At 38.6% G+C, this 12,130-nt stretch overlaps 1 long non-coding RNA gene across 2 annotated transcripts in view; it reads right to left on the reverse strand.

Moving 5' to 3' along the window:
- Window positions 1-1,365: 1,365 nt before the first annotated feature.
- LOC146763291 (uncharacterized) overlaps window positions 1,366-12,130 on the reverse strand; it is a 206,694-nt gene continuing 195,929 nt past the window's right edge. For both annotated transcript variants that reach the window (XR_014952482.1, XR_014952481.1), the window contains exons 5-6: window positions 9,429-9,706; window positions 1,366-8,710 (exon numbers count right to left, since the gene is read on the reverse strand). This is a non-coding gene — a long non-coding RNA (uncharacterized LOC146763291). The remainder of the gene's footprint in view (window positions 8,711-9,428; window positions 9,707-12,130) is intronic.

The raw sequence follows: 12,130 nt of genomic DNA on the forward strand, positions 1-12,130 counted from the left end.
ATTCAATCAACAATATGATTGGCTTTTCAGCAGTGACACCTCTGGCTTAATTTCCTCCCTCTGGGACAGGTTCTTGGGTGGTATAGGATATCTCCAGCACCTGCCAGACAGCAGTAACTACCATTAAGCAAATGAAAAGCTTTTCTGAGAGTGTCAGCCCTTAAAAAAGACCATTAATTTCTCTTTGCTCTCTATTTCCCCATCACTCACTCCTATGGCAGTTGTCATACACCATCCTGCTCAGCTGCAAATTCATATTTCTATTTTATTGCATGTGCCTTGCAAAAGTCTTTCCTCATGACAACTTTTAGTTACATTAACAGTAAAATAAAGACTGAAAAACACTGTGGTGGTTTCTGGACTTGATCATATTATCATACTGGATCTCTGCATTTTTCCTTATAACAACATGTATTTCAAAAGCCTCCTATAAGTGTGTGTATGTACATATATATATATATATATATATATGTATGTATCTCCTGCTTCCTGTAAGAAAACTATTTGTCTACAAGGGCATCTGATGACAGCACATTTGCTTTTCAGGTGTATTTCCACAATTTCTTTTATACATTCTATACCATTACCAAGGAATAGCTCAAAGTTCAGTGCATCAGGAACACAAGATGGGGTTTTTTTATTTATAGGTGTGCAACTGTATACTTTAATTCCAGATATGATCCATCTTCCTCTAAAGGAAGTACACTATGTTTTATTAAAATCTTCTGGAGAACATAATTCTCAAAATAAGTGAAAGTGTAAATAAATATTCTTGCTAGGAATATATGAATTATTCTAAGTCAGTAGCAGCATGTCAGTCAGGGCTGATTAGATTCTTTACAACACCACCTTATGAAAAGAAAAAATGTTAGATTTTGTCCAAATAGGTAATTTTTAATGAGTGATATTTGTGGAACTTTTGGGATCAATGAGCCTTCTGTCATAAACTGAAGCAAAACCTTTACTGCAGAACTGTGAACATTTTCTTGGAAATTCAGGTTTGCACATGTTATAAATCTGAATTATATTAACACCTGGAGAGCTCAGCTGAAATCAGCCCTCATTGTAACAGGTATAACTATATACAGTGAGAGAGGCACAACTCCATTATCTTACTATCAAAATTGCCTAAGTGCTAAAAAGAGGACAAAAGGTAAATGGCAGTCAAGGTCCTGGGTTACTCCAGGCTCAGATGCCAACTTGACACCTAGTTAACAACATTTTCTATACTGTCCTCCAGCTTCTGGCAGCTAAATCCATTTTAAGACAAATAGCATCACAGAGAAAATTTATGCAAGTGTATAATCTTCCAAGGAACTCTTCTAACTTCAAGGATGCAGAAAAAAATACCCCAACACATTACCCTAGAGGCAAACTCAATATATTGTCTTCAAAGCATAAAATAGTAAAGAAAATGGTGTTTCCAACTTCCATCCAAATATATTTAAAAGTATATACAGAGTCTCTATCTGAAACACACCAGTGAACAATATCTGAATATTGAATACAGAATTTCCTCAATCTGAATTGAGGAAATTACCTCAATTCATTCTCCTTTCCTCTCAAACCCTGTAAAAGAATCACTTACAGAAATCTCATACAGAACAATGCTGCCTATTATTGCCAATGAAAGTTATGAGTCCACACTTTCAAAAAGACTTGTGAACAAAGTTTGCTTGCAGCTATAACAATTCACATCCAGAGTTACTCCAATGGTATTTACAGAGCTGTTCAAATTTACACAGCTGTCACTAAGAATTTGGTTCTGTGTTTCACACACCCAGATTTAACAGCTTCCCTCTGTAAAATGCAGATGAGGCGATTACAGGAATTTCAGGGACACTCAGGTATGCTATCCTGCATGGCAATTCTATCTCACTTGAAGTAAATATGTTCTAGCATGTTGCTGCAAAATAGATTCCTACTTTATTGTGAGTAGACCTGCATTTATAAAGATGAGTGTTCCTTCCTAGGAATGGATCATTTCCAGATTAATTGGTAAATTGCTGTACCTTGGCAATTAGCACAATTTGGTCTACTTCTACAATAATGTAAACATTCTCAAATGAAATTGAAATTATTTTATCTTTTCTCTGTCCATTTTCTTTCTGCTCAGGTGGGAAAAAAAAGGGGGAAAAAAAAAAGAAAAAAAAAAAAGGAATGAACAAATTCTGTTGCACTGCAGGGAAGAGTAACTATAGTAATACCATTACCATGTGATGTTGTAAACACCAATATTATAACTGTGTCCAAAAAATATGAGCTATTACATTTTTAACAAACAGTATCAAGCAAGTTACTTTTATTTATTTGGTTTACCTTCTAAAGATTAATTCCTTTACGGTTTTTTCCAAGTATATGGGCTAGGATCTTTAAAGAAAACTGATGTTTCCATATAATCTCAAAGTGGAACCATGAAAAAAACTGAGATATAGCAGGAATTTTGACAGTAGCTTAAAGGGGTGTCTTGAGAGCTGGTTCTGGCCTTAAAGTTGCTGACCTTTTCATCAATCATGACTATTATTCAGGTAGAGTTTACTTCCACTCCCTCTCCCTCACTCCTCTGAAATCTGTTTTGATACCTTAACAGTAAAACTGCTCCCTAAGTTGGTTCCAAAGTTTTCTGTAATATTAGCAATACCAAGTAGAGAGGCAGGTCTTATCCAGACCTGCTTGCAATTCTTAAACACTACTGTTTTATACAGTTTAACAGAAGTGAAGATTGATTATTCAGACGTTAAAATCTGTTTCTCATCAGCTAGTAAATCTGTTTCTCATCAGCTAATAAAAGACAATTCCTTCCTTAAATATCTTTTTCTTCTCTTACTTAGATTTTCTAAGCAGTGCCATGGAAACTAGACATCAGTATGGTGTGATATTTGCAAGCATCTACAGGTTTAATGGAAAAATGTGACAATTAAAAGAAATCTGAAAATTGCTGTGTTTCTATGATAGATGGATTTTATTAAATTAAAATTTCTTGATCATTAAGCAATTAACTTATTCTGTTGTGAGAAAACGACTAATGAATTATCCAGTTTTAGGAGCCAGAAGGGAGAGGAGAGAAAGGTTATTTTTAATGTTACTTAAGAAATATGACAGTTGGGGATCAATAAGGAAATGAAAGAAAGCTCCATGGACCCTGGGATCTCAGCAGGGCAGTGTGATAGACCTTGCCTGGTTTATTCATCCTTCCCAACAAAAACCAACTCCCTGCAAGGGCTGTGTGTGAGCAGTGACAAGAGAGGCCACATTGAACTCAGAAATCTCCATGGTCAATACTCACATGGATAGAGATGGAATGGAAAATAGCACAAGTCTTAAGCAAAACTTAAATCAGTGCTTGTGGACCTAAGTGACCTTAAAGAATCTGATGTTCACTATTAACTAACAAAGCAATTTATCTCTGTGATTATTTTACCAAGTGACACAGTTAAGATACCTTCCCCTCCTAATTTCCTATATTATTTTGCAAATGCCTTGTCATCTGACCTTTCAATGTAGGTAGATACTATTTAAACTGACCTAACATGATAACTATATTTTCATTTTTCACAATATAGAAAAATTATGAAAATCTCATACAAATTAAAGAGTGCCAACAAAAGTGCACTACGTTGCTTTAGTAAAAAATTCATTTGGAGAGCAATATAACAAATGAGATATTGCTCTGAAATATGATTTAGATTACCATGTAGACTGATTTTGCTGCAATTTCTTACTAACTGCAAAATGCCTACTAATTAAAGCAAACCCAGTCTTGCTCTCCAGCACCTACAGCACAGTTCCCCTGTTCTGAGAACCAGCACAGCTCAGTGTTTTCCTGCAACCAAAATGTAAGGAAAATATTTGAACCACTCTTAATATTGATTAAATGAATGACTGAAGACTGGAATCCAGTATCACATTTTTGGGGTGATAATAGCAAAATATACAGGCTATACAACAAATTTAGAACTTTCAGGATAGAAGGAAGATCTGAACTTTGTGGACCAAAAATGTATTAGCTTCAATATTTGCTTTTGATGAGCAACATGCTTACACTGATATAGCTCTTTCAAGGTAATATGCAATGACTTACTGTAACTCTAACACACAGGAATTGAAAACTGAAAAAAATAGAATTCCCCTCAAGAATTTTATTCCCTCTCTTCTCAAACTAAAGGCTGATGAGTGTTCTAAATACTGTGCATAAAAATCAACTAACATGTAGGCCTTTAGCGATCTGCCCTGCAACACAGTATCCCAGAAGAGGTATTCCATGAGAAATTAAAACATTATTTTTCTGAACAAAGATATTACAATACTGCATGAGAATACGTGCACTTCCTTTCATTTGTAAAATACTTGGCCCACAGTAACCAAATCCTGTGAAGGCAAATCCTCCTCTGACTAGCTTACCCACTAATTTTAGGAAAATGGTATTAAAAAGGAACCAAACATATTTGTGGGCTTCTTTCTAGTCCTACTGCTTCTGAATTTTGCCTGTAAGTCCAAATTAGCTTTCAGACAATCCTCCTAAAGAAGGAAATATCTATACAACCATTGTCAGTGCATCTGACTGCTTCTGCTTACCACCTTTTCCTCCTTTGCCTGGCAACGCCCATAATGACTTTCAATTCCACCCACCAATTTAGATCAAATTTAGAAAAGGTAAATGTTTCAGACATGTTACACCCCAGAAAATTCCTCCTTCATCCTCTCAAAAAAAACAAACTCTGAAAGTATTCAGTATAACAATGAGCTTTGACTTAATGACTCTGTAAGGAAGATGGTGCCGCATCCTTTGATCTTCATTGGACCCAGAGAATCAAAATAGGACAGAGGTGTCATCAATACTTACAGTTCAGGAAAAGCACTAACAGATTAGTACAAGAAAAGCGGGAAAAGGTGTAAAAAAGAGTGGATTTTGTTTATCTTGCTTACAAATGGAATGATAGAAACAGTTAAATTGGCAAAGAGCTCTACCATCAAGTCCAACCACTAACACTGTCAAGTTCACCACCAAACCATGTCATGAAGGGACACATCCACACATCTTTTAAATACCTCTGGGGATGGGGATTCCACCACTGCCCTGGGCAGCCTGTTTCACTTCTTGACCACTCTCCAGTGAAGATGTTTTCCTGATATCAGTTCTAAACCTCCCCAGGCACTACTTGAAGCCCCTTCCTCTTGTCCTACAGTTTTTCCTAGGGAGAAACTCACCAAGTGACCCCCACTTGGCTACAACGTCATTTCAGGCAGCTGTAGAGAGCAAGAAGGTCTCCCCTAAGCCTTCTTTTCTCCAGGTTGAGGAATCTGAGTTCCCTCAGCTGCTCCTCATCAGAGCTGTCCTCCAGACTTTCTCTGGACACACTCCATGTCTTGTAGTGAGTGACCCAAAAATTGCCAGGCTTTTGCTTACTTGTTTGTGGCATTCTGTTTGATTTCCATTTCTGTTCCTAGGTACCTTTCTGTATTACCAAAAGGTTTATAAAACTGTTCTACAATTTTAGGAGACACGTTGTTTATCAAAGACTGAGAGTAAACCCTTATGGTAACTATGCTACTAATTTAGCTCAGAACTGATGAGTTTTTATGTAGAAATTGGTAGATAAAAATTTGCTTTAAATAAAAGCTCTCTTTCAATGCTCATTATGGTGTGCTATGGAAATAAAAAGTGTCATCCTTTATTATTCCCCCTCCTGATATAAAATAATGTTTACATTGCAACTCCTCAGAAGAGGCAAAATTTTCCTGATCTTGCAACTTACAACACAGGTCAGTGTTTCCTGAAGCCTTGACCAAAAGCAAATCTAATTCCAGACATCTTTATTTAGGTCATCTATCCAGGCTCTGTAGAGACCTACCCTGTGCAATGAAAGATGCACTGAACCTTTGACATTTCCACAGATATACATCAGTGCCTTAAGGATTTATGTGAACATTTCCATTCCACCAGAGTAAACACATCACTCTTATTGATTTTAACTTACCGAAACAAAGATGGAAAACACTAACTTTATAATGTCTTGCTTAATGGTTGGCTGGGAGATCTCATGAACCACACTTACAGTCCCAGCAATGAACTTGACCTAAAATGCAGAGAAATGTTAGGACATAAAATGTAACTTAATAACACTTCCAACACAAATAGACCTTGTCCCAGCAAAGTGGTGGAGGTGCAGATAACAGAAAAGAAAGAAAAGTAGAATACAAAAGAAAGTATTCAATAGAATGATGGTTTCTTTGGATTAATCCCTTGAATTCTCTAGGAATGTTCAGAAAAAATTAAAAAGTAGTGAAACATAGGAATCATGAATGACTGAAATATCAAAGCTCACAAAGGCAAAATATGCATATTTAACATAAAAAATAGGATATATTCTTAAAATTTACTACAATTCAATTTGCAAATTTTTTAAGTAGGTATTTTTAGTATATTTTGTTGTTTTTTTTTTTTTGGGGGTTTTTTTTAAGGCATGGATTGGCCTGACAGAAGGATAGCCAATACTTTGCAAAGTTCAGTACTTGAAAGTAATACTCAGTGAGGGAAAAAAAGTCAATATAATTTAGAACTTTCCCATCTAGTTCTACTCCCAGTGGAATGTATGCAAAAGAGCAGCAACAAACAAATCACCAAAATAAACTTTGGGTGAGAAGGATGGTGGATAGTTTTTAAGAAGCTTGGACTTCAATTAAGGCTTTCAGGCAAATTTCCTCTGTGGGTGTCCTGTGATGCCTGAGGCACAAGGTCATGATGAGTTGCTCCACTATTTCTGTCCAAAAGAACTACACACACTTTAATTCTACTGAATTTTTTGCATCCTCTACAATGCCTAAAATAAAGTACAGTTTTCCTTCACTCCTTGTTTAATCAGGGGAGAGAAACAAATACCTATGAAAAGCAATTCAATTTTTCTTATTCAGTCACTCTCTGGAGTGGTTTTCTGTTTTGTTTCTGTGTCAGTATTTTTAGCCTGACAGTATAAGCACTTTGCATAAACACACCTTGACTTCACAGAGATAGAAATGACTGAAAGTCTCTTAATAAATTTTGTGTGACCATTAGAAAATCTCTCCCCTTTTCAAACATATTATCAAAGCTGAAACTAAACATCTAGAAAGCTGAGTTGCTGCTGTGCCAGGATCAGTAACTGAATTTCTTTAGGATATGCAAAGACCTTTCTATCAAGCCCTACAGTCCCATTTCATTGCATTACCTATTTACTTCAAGAGACTCAGATTAAATATTGCTTTAAAAATCTTAAATTATGCACTCAGATACATAATCACCAGCCTTCTTCACACTGAGGAGAGTGATAACAGCTAAACACATGATTCATGAGCCCAAGTGACATCACACCCTTGTGGGGGTTCTTTTACAAGAGAGTTTTCAGCAGCAGTCAGAAAAGATCAGGCCAATGCACGATGATGGGCAAGGACATGATCCAGGTCCCACTGGAATCTCTGTGAATGTTCCCATTTGCTTCAGCAACTTGGAAAGCACAGAATATTGAGTAATGCTAACTCTGAAAACACTCAGCTGGTGCTGATGACTGCATGGCTGGGGAGTCTGCCAAAGATATCTCTTGAAAGTGTTGTGAATTTACTCAAATTCTTGAAAACTGACTCCTTATCTGGGTTGTGAGGCAAAAAAGAAGGAAAGTTTAAATACTCTTCATCTCCAGCATCTTAGTCACCATTCTTCCTATGCAAGAGGATTATGTCAAATGAGTGTTTTCTCTACAGAGGGAATCTAGCTTGGAGAGTAGGTAGTGGTAGGATTGCCACTGTTTTTATAGAATTTTCCTTTCAGAGGCCAAAACTCAGCAAGTATATTGCACAAAACCCCATTGCAGCGTCTGTCCCTCTCACCAGCTAGCCCTGCACAGATCGACTCTGCGGGCAGCGGGGCCACCTTCCCCATCCGCAGGCAGTAGGGAAGTAAAGGAAGTAAAGGAGTCGTCCTCTTGGGGCAATCCACAATCCAAATTTATCAGGGAGCTCCAAAGAGTCCTCAAGGAAGGATGCCACCAAAAGGCCCCGAGCACCAGTGTGCAAGGGGTTATATTGGGGGGTGGTAACAAAGGGTGGGATTACCAACAGAGCAGTGGGGTAGCACTAGGGTGTAACAACTGGGGTGACATGCAGGGGAAAGACCCGATGGGAGGGGAGAGAGGAGGGGACCCTGGGGACCAGTCTATCACTCAAGGCCCTTAATGGAACTTTCTAGGTGGAGAGGAGAGACCTCAGAGTGACAGACAGCCCCCAGGGTGGGGTCAGGGGAATGACTCGGCAGGATTTAATGCAAGGTGGGTGGAGGGAGGGAGGATTGACAGGTGGAGGAGGAGGAGGACAAAGAGGGCAGGACCTTTTACATAAAAGGGGAACGGGAAATAACCACCTTAAAGGGGAGAACCTAAAAACACAGCCCAACTACTCCCCCTTTTTTATTTTAAACAAAACAAAATGAAATGAAAATAGAGTCTCTCAAAATGAGTTAAACTCAGCCTGGGGAAGGAATTCTGAGTTTGGGTAGGTGTCCGTGAACTAGGGCTGGCAGGTAGGAGCTGTTTCTCTCCAGAGTCCTTTCTGAGGCTCCGGTTCTGGATGATCTTCTTCATCTCTGGTGGACTCTTGAGCCGAGAGGAACGCTGCCTGGTTCGCACTGTGGATGGTGAGGAGTGCAGGGTACATGGTGTCATGCAGGGGTCTCAGGCTTGGTCTGCAAATAAACACAGAAAAAGGATTAATAGGTATAACTTAAATAGAATTGGTCCTGTGTCTCCTTCGCCAGCAGACGTCCTGCACCTGCCGGATGGACTTACCGTGAGTTGTTTTAGGAATACAGGGCTGCACCCACTTCAGAGGGACTCATTTTAACCCTGAGGGCGTAGCCACACAGGCATACCCCCACCCCCAGGTGACCAAGTCAAATGGCCCTTGTATCTGCCATGTCTCAGGGTCCTTGACAAGGACCGGGGGCCTCTCCTTTAGCTCCAGTTGCAGATTTCCTCAGAAATGCCTCACAATTGGAGGGTTCAGGTTCTCAATAGAGCAGTTCAGGAAGTTGAGTGTGAATAATGCCTGGGCCAGCTGGACATGAGGGGATTCCACCTTCATAGTCCCACGTTGGTGTAACAGAATCTTCTTGAGACTCTGGTGGTTTCTCTCAACCACGGCTTGGCCTGTCAGGGAATGGGGGATGCTCCACTTTTGTGCTCCACTTCCCACAGCTGCAGGAAGCTCCTGAGCTCCCTGGAGCTGTATGCTGGGGCACTGTCCGTTTTGATGACCTTAGGAACCCCCAACACGGAGAAAGCATGGATGAGGCGATTCTTTACATCCATAGCTCTCTCCCCTGCATGGGCTGAGGCGTAGACTGTGCCAGAGGAGGTGTCCACCGATACATGGACGTCTCTGAGTCTGCCGAATCCAGGTACCTTGGTGACGTCCACCTGCCACACCTCGCTCTGGAGTCCTCTGGGGTTGGCCCCTGTGCTGAGCACGGGCATCTGATGATCTGATGACTTTGGCACTGAGGGCATGCTGCCACGGTGGCCCGGGCCTGTTCATGGGTCAGATGAATTGCTGCACCAAGCCAGGCGCAGTCTGGTGAAATTTCTGATGACTGATCCGCGCCTGTTCGAACATACCGGGGAGTGGATCCGCCAGGAACAATAGCAACTTAGTTTATGAAATAATATCCTCTGTTTATAAGCTGAAATACAAAGGGTATAAAGAAGTAACTGAATTAGAGAGGTAACTGCATGTCCTAGAGAAACTAATAACACCAAATGTGTTATCTATATTACAATGCAAGGAAATTCTATGCTATTCAGAATAAAATGTTCATTATCCAGAGAAACATAAATTGAAATGTCCATAATTTTTACAAAACCCCCAATAGTCTGTTCTACATGCATATGAATACCAAATTTTGTCAAATACCTAACAAAAATATTTGGTGCAATTAATTTGGTTTCTTGGTCTTCCTTTGTGAACCATATGTACTTCCTTATTCTTTGATTCCAAGCAAAGTTTGATCCAGATCAGCAGAGGGAGACCAGTATCTTTAGCACCCTAAAGAACTGAGTCAAAAATTGGCAGTAGATGTTTGCCTTGAAGAAAATTATTTTTTTTTTTGGCCATGAAATTCACAGGATTCAGTTCTACTGTAGTTCTCTTTATTTACTCTCAATAAATTTACCAGAGAGCACGATTTCAATAGTCTGGAAATGTTGAAGTTTGTACTTATTTCCTGACTATTCTGTATGAAATACTGGCTTATATCATTAGTATAGACAGGAGTATAGTCTTTTAGCAGTTAATATTGTTTTGGAATTAATATCTCACTATTTTAATTAGAAAGATGTCTATTAATGAATGAGTTAGAGAATGGCTATGTCTATTTGGATACAATAACTGCATACAACTCATTTTCCCATCTCAAAAAAAAATTACATATTTATATATATATACATATTTATTCTGTGGGGTAAGATTCATTGCTGATAAGATGGATGAAGGCAATCACCTTGTCTTAGTTTCAAAAAGATATTTAAATTTCTTTAATTACTCAAAATTCTTTGTGAACCTCTGATAGCAATTAAGGACAATGTTGTAGTAAGATAACAGGTGTGATAAATTTGGAAAAGTGCAATATTTTATTTGAATAAAATAAACAGGGGTGACATAATTTAGTATTTTTATAATTTAGACAAATGCAGGGCAAATTAGAAATAATTGCCCTTAAGATATTATGATGATTTTCTAATCAAAATGTAACTAGAATATTTTCAAATTTAGAATATGGCTATCCCTAATGTGAGAGGAGAACACTACATTATAAAAAGGAAAATGTTGCCCCTATTACACTGCAAAAGCCTAAGAACCTCCTCCATCTTATTTACTACATGTACAGCAGTGCTTTTATACCACCTTAATTGAGTGCTAATTGACTGCCTACTTTGCATGCCTATGAAGTGGTTTTCTTCATCACGGACAGACACATGGAAGGTTTTATTCCAGCAACTGCAAACTTCTAATTGATCCTCACCAAAATTTCCCAAGCTTTTCCCCTCTGATATTCCTCTCAGCTATTAGCTCCTTCATTCAATTTCATATGAGAACACACAATTTTGCTTCCTCTCATGGAATGTAAAGTCAGGCACAAGAATGCTCACTCACATAAATTTACTTGTCAAATTAAGAAAGGGCAGAATAGCAGCAATGAGCATGTATCTACCAAGTTCAGTGTGTGCCAAATCTTAAAAACAAGGTAGGATGTTACACAGAGCAAACATCTGGAATTCTCTGTGCAGCCAACCACTAGACTTAGGTGCATTTTGTGGTCCTCTCCTTGCAAAGTTACACTCAAAGATCTTGTTGAAAATCCTTGAGACAAACAGAACTTTTCAATTATCTTTATTTCTTTTTCATTCTCAGTCTTCTGGAAGCCTTTTCAAAGTCAGAGGATATTTGTAGCTGAAAAAATAGGCAATTTGTTGAGCACTGCTGGTGATGGACACCGTCCCTTACACCTTTTCATTGCATGTGCATTCTGTACAAAACCAGGCTATGCCTCACTTGTCCTAATGTCAGCAGCTATTCAAGCCTATCCTGTCTCTCCAGAATAAGGCTCCTTCCTGGACCTGACCCTTCAGCTGCACTCTTTAACACTCCCTCATGGGTATATCCTTTAAAACTCTTGTCTGCTGCAGGATGGATTTGGCATGGGAAGCTGAGTGCACCCTGCTGTGCTGTGTAAAACACCACATCCCAGTGCTGCTTTTCAGTGGAACCTGTGGCAGCTGGCAGAGGAGCATAAGCAAAAGGGATAAAATAATTTTCCTTCCTTATTTCAAAGCAGTTGGAATATTTGCTTTTTAGATAAGCTACTGCAAAAGTATCTTCATGCTACCACTGGTTCCTTAGGATGCCCCATTAGCTGTGGATATACAGAAACTTATATATAAGTTTATATATACAGAAACTTATATATATCAAACTTATAACTTGAAAGAAAGAATGCTCTGCACAGCAGAACTCACTGTGCAACAAGGGACTTACCTTGCACCAAATTATGTTATCAATTATGTTAAAATTAAAAACTATGCTGCTGTTTAAGTGTTGCCTAAAATCT

Source organism: Lonchura striata, chromosome 4A (assembly GCF_050655825.1).
Source record: "Lonchura striata isolate lonStrDom1 chromosome 4A, ASM5065582v1, whole genome shotgun sequence".
Taxonomy (NCBI): Eukaryota; Metazoa; Chordata; class Aves; order Passeriformes; family Estrildidae; genus Lonchura; species Lonchura striata.